At 43.6% G+C, this 9,064-nt stretch overlaps 1 protein-coding gene across 3 annotated transcripts in view; it reads left to right on the top strand.

Annotated features, from left to right (window-relative positions):
• Positions 1-684: 684 nt before the first annotated feature.
• LOC143154051 (paired box protein Pax-6) overlaps positions 685-9,064 on the top strand; it is a 103,220-nt gene continuing 94,840 nt past the window's right edge. For all 3 annotated transcript variants that reach the window (XM_076325816.1, XM_076325815.1, XM_076325817.1), the window contains exon 1: positions 685-1,569. The gene's annotated coding sequence lies outside the window, so the exon portion shown is untranslated. The remainder of the gene's footprint in view (positions 1,570-9,064) is intronic.

The raw sequence follows: 9,064 nt of genomic DNA, 5'->3' as shown, positions 1-9,064 counted from the left end.
AAAATGAACATGTTTTAAATCTTTCGAAAGAAGGATACTCGTCTCCTTGTCTCTTTATAAAAAATCATCAACGAACCCATTAGTCCTTCCTGTATACCGATATACGTACTTCCTTCGTTCTCTTCTCTCCTTACAATAACGTACGTCGAACTTCGTCATTTCCTAGACGAAACGTTTACCTAAATCAATCGATCGAACCATACTCTATGGTTAGGCTAATTTTCTTCGTCTCTTTCTCGACGAACGAAACGAGAGCAGAAGCGTACCACGATGTGACTCTGAACGAAAAAAAAAAAAGAGAAACAAAAAGAAGAAAAAAAAAACGCAACGCGTCCCGCACAATCGAAGGAAGAGGGGGGAAAAAAAAAATGGTAAGAAGCCGTTCTCCTAAAAATAATTTCAGACCGGACACCGTACCGCGTAAGCAGTCGGTCTCCATCTGGCGCGAACTTATCGCACGTACCCTTTTTCTGTCGTTGCGCGTCTGGCCGGCGCATGCGCCACGACAGTGCAACACGCGCCCTCCGATGAGCCTTCCGCACGGTTGAGCATTTCCACCATTCAGAATCGATGATGTCACGAAGCGGAGCCAGCATCCCCACCGGCCGCAGCGGCCAAGGGTGGTGGTGGTAACGTTGCCCTCCGCCCATTGGTCCGACGTACGTCGAGGTACCAACACGAATCGCGGGGTCGCAAGCACGACCCAACGAGAGTCCGCAAGTCGGTGCGTGCCAGTCCGTGCGTGTGCTTTACCTAATAATATTTCCACGGCCAGGAGTGCCCGCTAGTGCCCGCTTCTCTCGCGTCTCGCCAGCGATTTCAGCCCTCTCGCTCGCCCCTAAAACTTTCGCTCGCTCCTTGCCGCTCTAACCCCGATCGCCGATTCTCTCTCTCTCTCTCTCTCTCTGTCTCTGTCTCTCTTTCTCTGTTTCTCTCTGTCTCTGTTTCTCTCTCTCTCTCTCTGTCTCTCTTTCTCGTTCTCTCTATCTCTTCCTACGGGCACTCTCGAGAGCCAAGAAAGCAGAAGAATCACGCTGCAGAGCAGCACGTGTGCTGCGCTCGTGCGGATCGTACAAGCCACCCCCCCGGCTTACGTTCGAAACTGAACGCGTTACTTGTCCCGGCGCAAACCTGTAACCGAGCGATTTACCCGCGACAACCTAATCGCGGTGCTGTTCGTTACTCGGCGCGGATCGGTTCGGTGCGATCGGTGACAAGCGGAGGATAGTGCCCGAGACGGTTCTACCGGGAGGTTACAGAGCACGATCGAAATCGTCGTCGTCGTCGATCGATCGCGATCGAGGCCACCGATCGTCCGGTTGGAGGTCTACGATCGTTCGTTGTTCGCGCGACTACCGCCGCTCGTGACAACGTTACGTTACCGGAGTTGTTCAGTGTCTGGAGGCGCGAGTGACTCCACCGCGACCGAGCGTCTCGTTCTCGCCTCGATTCGTGAAAACTGTGGGAAAGTACGCGGTGCCACGACGATACCACGTTCTCCACGGATTCGTCGTGGTGCTTTCTGCGGGAGCTGATCGGAGGAGCAGCGTCGGCCGACGGCAGCTTTTGGTACGTAGTCACGTGGTTAATACGTTACTCGATCTACGATCCTAGACGCACGATGCACACGAAACGGGACATTGCTCGAATTGTCGATGAATCTATGAGTCGTCCGAGTCGCGAATCGGCGAGAAATCCGAGAGAGTTTTCGGTGTTGGGACTGTCGATGTTTGCCCGCGTGTGACTCGGTTACGAGCGACGTTCCGTGCGTGGATGACACTCGATACGGAACGGTACGAGTTTCTTTCAGTATTTCGAGCTCTTTGCAACCAGCAGGAGTGTGCACTATGTTTCAATTTTTTAGTTGGGTTTACGTTTAACACGGGAGACGTACCGAGTGCATCGTTCGGGGGTTCGATAGTTGTCAACGAAGGAAACAAGAGAGAACGAACGCTCGTTTGGAGCGGTTAGACGAATCGTTTCTTATTGCTAATCAATCGTTGTTCGTGTGACTGTGTTTGACGTAGAACGAGTATCTCGCAAGTTCGAGTCATCGACCATTTGATCGGTGAACGAAGAATGGTTATGTTTCGTGTACGAGTATTCTCTGTGTGAATTGTTTTGCGCGATCTTCGAAAGAACGTTAGCTTTCATATTACGAAGCTGAGTGTCTATCGGTTTCTGTATACGCGTTTATTGAGATCTCTGTGTATCTTTTAACGAGATCCTCCAATCCCAAATTTTACACTTACAGTTTCACTTATGTAAAAAACGTATACGATGATTCGAAAAGCAAAACGTTAAGAAATTCGGGTATTCTTTCAACGAGATTGTCATTGCGCGTTATTGAAGTTCAATTTGTTACCAGATTATTCTTAAATGGCTCGTGAAGCGATACAACCTGTTACGTTGAACTTTATCACGTTTCTTACAAGGACAACACTTGTTACGCGGTTGGTAGAAATCTTGCGAAATGGGAACAAAAATCTGATCAGTTTTCAATAATTTCGTATCGTTTACAAATTAGGTAGGCCGTTTAGCGAAGATACAATTTAATTCGCAAACTGAATTTCCGTGACACAGGTACTAGTGAATTTGTTAACGATAGAGATCAGATTCGTTGTCAAGACACGACTCGTTTGCTATTTTTCATGAAAATAATTTAAGTATCCTGCGTTTTACCGTTTTCGAGTTATTCGTTAATGTTCACTCTTCACTGGTACGGAGAATTTAAATTATTTATACCGAGTTGTTTTTATTAAATCGCACGAAAATAGCAATGAAAGAAAAACGCAAAACTTGATCGTTGACTCTTGAATTTTTATCCCTAACGGATATTTTTATTCGTGGAAATGAGATTAAACAAAGTTTCTGAGAAACGAATAGCATCTCTTGTTACATTAAACGAAGTTATTCGAACCTATCATTTTCAAAAACATAATATTTCAAAATTTACCTTGCGGTACACGGTCTTACGGTTATTTTGCGTTTGAAATACAATTGTATTATTTGTACCGTGATTTGGAGAGGAAGTAGTGATAAAAGAACCAACCGTTAGCTCGATTATTGAAATATTCACGCGCGAGAGTAATCTTCTCAAATATTTTTATTCTCGTTGTATCTATTAACCATCGTCAAAGGAATTGGTAAATAGTTACATTCTTCGGTAAATTGAGCGGAATTTAAAACACGAAGAGAATTGTTAATTGCTTCGAATGGTTCGCTGTCGACGATTTCCTTCTTCGAACGTGCTGTTATTTCAAACTGATCGCCGTGTTTAATTTAAAATTACCTCGTTACAAATAGAAGACCAACATGTTGCTTCAAGCCGTCGTTACTGGTTTTAACTCCGAATAAAATTTCCTCTGCAATGGCGGAGGAGTTGTACATGCCATGTACATACTTCCTGCTAAAGTACATCAAGACCAGAACTTCGATCTTCATCGTCTCGATTAAACTTCCAAGATTTGAACGTTTTGACAAAGCTATCAGGGATCTATCAAAGGGGTTAAGATTTTTATCGGTATCGGTAATCGAAAGTTATAACAAAGCTACCAGAGGCCTAACAGAGGCCTAACAGAGGTATTGCGATTTATGTATAGATTTATATTAAGATTTTTGTCGGTATTGGTATTCTAACGTATCAACAAAGCTATCGGGACCCTAATAGATTCTTACAGTTTGAAACAGAAACGTTGAAACATGGAAAATACAAACTTTAGAAAAATTCTTTTTTCTAACGTGTAATGTTTAAATCCTCTAGAAGACCACTCGACGATAAAAAGTTCAATAGATAATAGAAATTTATGAATTTCGTAAAAGTATCAATATTTCTATACGAAAACCAATGTTCACGTCGTCTCTTCTTCTTGTTTCTTGTTTCGTCGCAAGAATCTTTATTATAATATATTTGATATGTTATTGCAAGAATTACTTCCTTCGACACTATCTGGGCTATAATATTGACGAAAGAATAGAAAACGACACGGGAGGATGTTTTATGCATTATATTAAGATTATGTTAAAACATCTGTCAATGTTTTATACATTAATGATTAACAGACATCTTTGAGAGAATAAACTGTAATTTTAAAGACGAAACAATTTTGTACCGTTTGCAAAAATAAATACGTAGGAAGCATTCGAATAGTGCAACGCTACTGTTTCACAGAACTAACTCTAAAATTGGAAGTTATTTCTATACTAAAAATTTGTTTTTCTTTCTTTGCAATACAAAACTACCATTACTCGTAAAATACTTGTTCTCATACTACGTATCTGACTTTCCCTCAAATATTATTAAGATAGCGTAACATAGTTCTCGAACAATATTCTCGTTTATTAAACGCTACCAATTAAGAAAAACTGTGACATTGTCATTTCATAGCCATCGTTACAAATTTTACATTTACGTTACACTTCTTAGATTTGCTCTTTCATTTTCTCAAAATATCTACTATTTTCTAGAAAAACGCTGAAAATTAATATCGCGAACCCCGTACGTATACACGTAGAATATCCATAGAAAAAATTCTCACCTGCCGAGAACATCGAAATGACACATTGTGAAAAATCATCGAGTCGATTCGTCCAGAGGCACACGATGTCGATACACGTAAAGTGTCCATACACGTAAAGTGTCGATAGACGCGAAACTACATTCGGTAGTTTCGTAATCGGCGAACGAGATCGGGCCGAAACATCGCCGATAAGGACCGATCCGCTTACCGAAATCTCGTATCTCTGTAGGTGTTGGTTTCGCGCCGATCGGTTTCCCGAAATTAACCCCGCGACGGTAAATACACATCGGCGTCGGTTCGCGCGCTTTTCGAAAGGAACCTCCCCCTTTTCGGTCGGTTGTCTTCCCGCTTAATAGTCAGTATCAGCGGCGTACGCGAATACACGGTGTGCGAGGATGCAGATTGCATACACGTAGCGCATAATACAGCTTAAGGCACAATGCACCCTCTATACGCGCGCTATATCGGAGATGAATGTGATTGAACGGCACGTTGAGTTTCACTGTCTCTGTTTGGTCGTTTCTCCCGCTCGCGAGACCGACGATGCGCGTCTCCCTCGAGCGACTGCGTCCACCCTCTCTGGTTGCTCTCTCTCTCCCTCTCTCTCTCTCTCTCTCTGTTGCTCTCGCGTTTCACCCGCTCTGTCTGTCTGTCTGTCTGTCTGTCTGTCTGTCTTTCACCGCTTCCCGCGTACAGTATTATGGTGTAATTAGGCAATAGACTACACGACTCGCCGTGTAAAATCCGTGAAGTGAATGAGTCCCGTATCCGCCGTCGACGTTGAATGCCCGCTCGCACAAGTGTGGACACCCCGCGGTGACATTCGACGCGCGCATTGTGAACGTGCCTTTCCTTCGTCGAGAGGGTTCGTTGTTCGCTCGGGGTTTTTCTCGGTAGTAGTTTTTTCGGTTTCGGTGCTCGAAAACCGTTTTGTGTACACGACCAGAAGCCGCGTTGCCTCGTACGACGGACGCGGTATCGGTAGGCACCGAGTCTCTACCTATCGGACCACTTACCGACGAGTGCTCGACGACTCGCGAAACCGTTCCGCCCGGAAAATCGCGACACCGATACCTCGCCGAGGTAAATGTTTTCAACCGGGACGAGTTCTCGAGTTCCCTCCGAAACTCGTCGAACCTTCCCTCGTGTGAAATTTACATTATCTAATTATTTGCGATCGCTGTCTAGCGAAATCGTTTCGTTCGTTTTTGGAACAACGGTGTCGGTTCCTCGCGGACGAGATTCGTTCCAAGTGGAAACTACGGAACGTACGGGACTCGTGGCAAATTTACGAAGAAGAAAGTCACCGCGAGCAACTCTTAGCATCGTTGGCACGTGGTACCGATACAATCGTTCATCGTGCATTATTCTCCAAACAATCGCGTCTCCCACGTTCTTCGTTCTTGCGATCGTTCGAGCGGCATCCCTATCATTTTGGTCGTTGCGATCGAGAAGCCTTTCGAGTGTGCGGATCTAGCGGTTCTAGGACCAAAAGTACATTTGTTTTTACTGTTCTGCAGTTTGTACGATTTTTGGAAAGTTTTAGAAAAATATTCCAGGTACAAGTGTACCGTGTATTAATTATATTTTGTTTACTCTTCTTCGGAATCGTATCCGTTGTCGCGTCTCGAAACCAAGAATGGTCTATCAAAGTTTCAACAAACGGTGGAAAAAGTGAATGTTTCGAAAAAATAGCGATCGGTAATTATCAAAGGAAACGCCATAAGGGCGGAAGACGCGATTTACCTCTTAGAACCGTGGAATTGCATTAACGTAAATCGTTTTACACGCCCCGAGAGGCTTCCGTAAGATCTATAATCGTTTAACAGCCAGTTAACTGTGCGCGTTATTAACGTGTCGTTAAGCATCCGTGGATTGTACAAATGTTATACATATGTGCGCATTAACATTAATCGATACAACGTCCCTCGATTTGTTACGCGTACAGCTGCCGTTACGAAAACGTATCGCGTTTAATTTATCGACGTTTGCTCTTTCGTCGCGCGTATTTCGTTCGAATCGAAGCATCTTGAGACGTTGAGTAATCTAAACACACGAATGGAAAATGTATTCGATCGTTGTTCATTTGTTGTTGAAACATCGCTCGCGTTACTTCAGAATTTTATTACAGTCTTGCGGTGATACTTTCGGGACAATTTCCACGAGTTCGGGTCCAATTTTTCAAATACACGAAACAAGAAAGAAAAAAACGACCCTATTTACTTTTAACGTTAACACTGGGTTGTTCGATAAGTTTCGTCGTTCTTTCTATCGTAAAAAAATACAAACCGAAGGAAAATTCACACCTAAAAATTAGTCTCGATGATATCGGTCTTACCGAAATACTTAGACACGCGCACAATGTGAATACGGAGATTTGAATGCCCAGTTTATCACCGCGCTGTGTTCGGTAACTGGCAAGGACCGATAACGCGCTATCAATTTCCAATAATTTCTACGTGTACACGGGCTTGGATAATACGCGTTCTTCGCGATAAAATCGCTCAACAATTTATAGAAAGACCGTAGCAAATATCCATGGATTCCAAAATCTTTCCAGCGCGTATAGAAAGTTGGGAAGGAATTACGCTAAACGTGTCCTCTGTACGCGAATCTTGCGAATCGCTCGATTTGATCGATAGGTTGTTAATCCGATTTGGTAAATTCGAGGTGAACGGTATCGTTGTGCTCGGAGAAAAATGTACAATTCGAGCTTAACGAAGCACTCCCTACGGTAGGCCCGTATAAATGCTGGATTTATATCGTGCTCTGATGAAATTATTAATTAATGCGCGTAAGCGAAATAGAATGGCGGCGGAAGTCACTGCGTACGGCAGCGCGAGCGAGCGAGCAGTTAATTCCTGCGGGTTTTGGCCTTGTATTACGGGGGTGGATTTAGAGCGCGACGGCGGCAGTGGTGGTGGTGGTGGCGGTGCCATTAACAGTGTTTCGCCGGAAATGTAAAGCATAATGCGCCGGTAGCTGGTGGATATGGAACCTATTACCATCCGCGTGTATAATACCAACCTCTCCCGCTGTTTCGCGTTGTTACCGCGCGTTAAAGAACTCGAAGGGCTGTAGAACCTCGCGCGAATTATCCTGACGGAACTTGGCCGAAAGACTTTACTTCCGATTGGCTCATCGGTCGTAGTTCGTGTCAATGACGATCGAGACGCATCGGTGATAACGTTCAGGTACCGTGGTAGCTGTTCGGGATGTAGCAGAGGGTAGAAAGCTGAGCGAAGAGTCTTCGATGCATCGAAATTGGTCAAAGTCTGAGAACGTTGAAGTATATTAGTTTCTTTAAGGATTTATCGAGAAAGAAATTGTTTGAAATAGTGACTTCACGTTTCACTGCGCTCTCAAACCAGATTTCGATTCCGTATTTGTACAATTGTATTGTACCGATAACGATTAGTACGGAACGAGCAAAAGTGTCTCTAAGTTACGAAAATGCAACGGTTAATCCATACGTTGAACGTTTTTCTTTCTCAGTTTGTTTTTCACGATTATCGTTCCTTTGTAGGAACATTTGATCAATGTTCAATTCGAAATATTTTACGCACAATCGTTGACAACTATTGAAATTGCGAATTAGGAAAACTGTACCAATATTCAAACGATCGAAACATTTCCATTTTCCATAGTCGATGAACCAAATCGATCTTCGATTAGATTTTTGCGTGTACAGTGTTCCGACCTAATGCGAATCGACGAAGATAAAGCAGAGTCGGAGTTTACTAAATCGACAGCTTGGCGTCTTGTAAACACAAACCAGCGAGATCTTGTTTGCGCTCAGTCGCGCATAATCCGAGGTAATCCTCTTGCACAATATGCGAGTGCGATGTACTTTTCTCCCTTTCCACGACACTCTTTCCTTTTCCCTCCCGTCGTTCTTTTCACTCCCCTCGCTTGTCAGCGTTTCGTTGCAATCCCTCGTCGTACGTATCTCGTAATTTTTTTCTCTCGTGAAATAGTAACGAAAGAAAATACGGAAAACGAGCCAACAAGAATTAATATTTTCCCCAAACGCGTTTCAAAAATATCACAATCACGGTAGAGAAACGAAAAGTTGAGAAGGAAGTAGCGATACGATTCAAATTCAAACGCAAAGATTTCAAATTAACCAACACTTTGATGGATTCGATGTGTCACGTGAATCAGTGACATTTATCGTTTGGTGAAAAATTTAACTGCGTTAAATGTGCAGCGATTCCTCCGTAACTAGTGTTTGATCGATTCTCTCGAATAACACTTTAAACTTAACACAAAATAACACTTAAATATACTAGGTGTTCAAAAACTGTTGGAACATTGCGCAAGTACCGGTCGAATCGAACAAACGCGTATTGGTGAATAAAGATTCGAGAAACAACGTTTCACCGGTACGTACTCCTACGTATTGTGTTTCGTATTGTGTGCAAGCCTGACGCAATAAAGGCGTACCAATGTCATCCTTATTGCTGCAATTTCACGTTTCGAATGGGTTCGCTGAAAATCTCGTGGATATTAATCTTTTTTCACCGGCGGAAATCCCTCTCGGC

The sequence above is a fragment of the Ptiloglossa arizonensis genome, chromosome 13, assembly GCF_051014685.1.
Source record: "Ptiloglossa arizonensis isolate GNS036 chromosome 13, iyPtiAriz1_principal, whole genome shotgun sequence".
In the NCBI taxonomy this organism is placed as follows: domain Eukaryota; kingdom Metazoa; phylum Arthropoda; class Insecta; order Hymenoptera; family Colletidae; genus Ptiloglossa; species Ptiloglossa arizonensis.
Note: the sequence above shows the minus strand (reverse complement) of the source record. Positions and strands in the feature narration are given on the sequence as shown.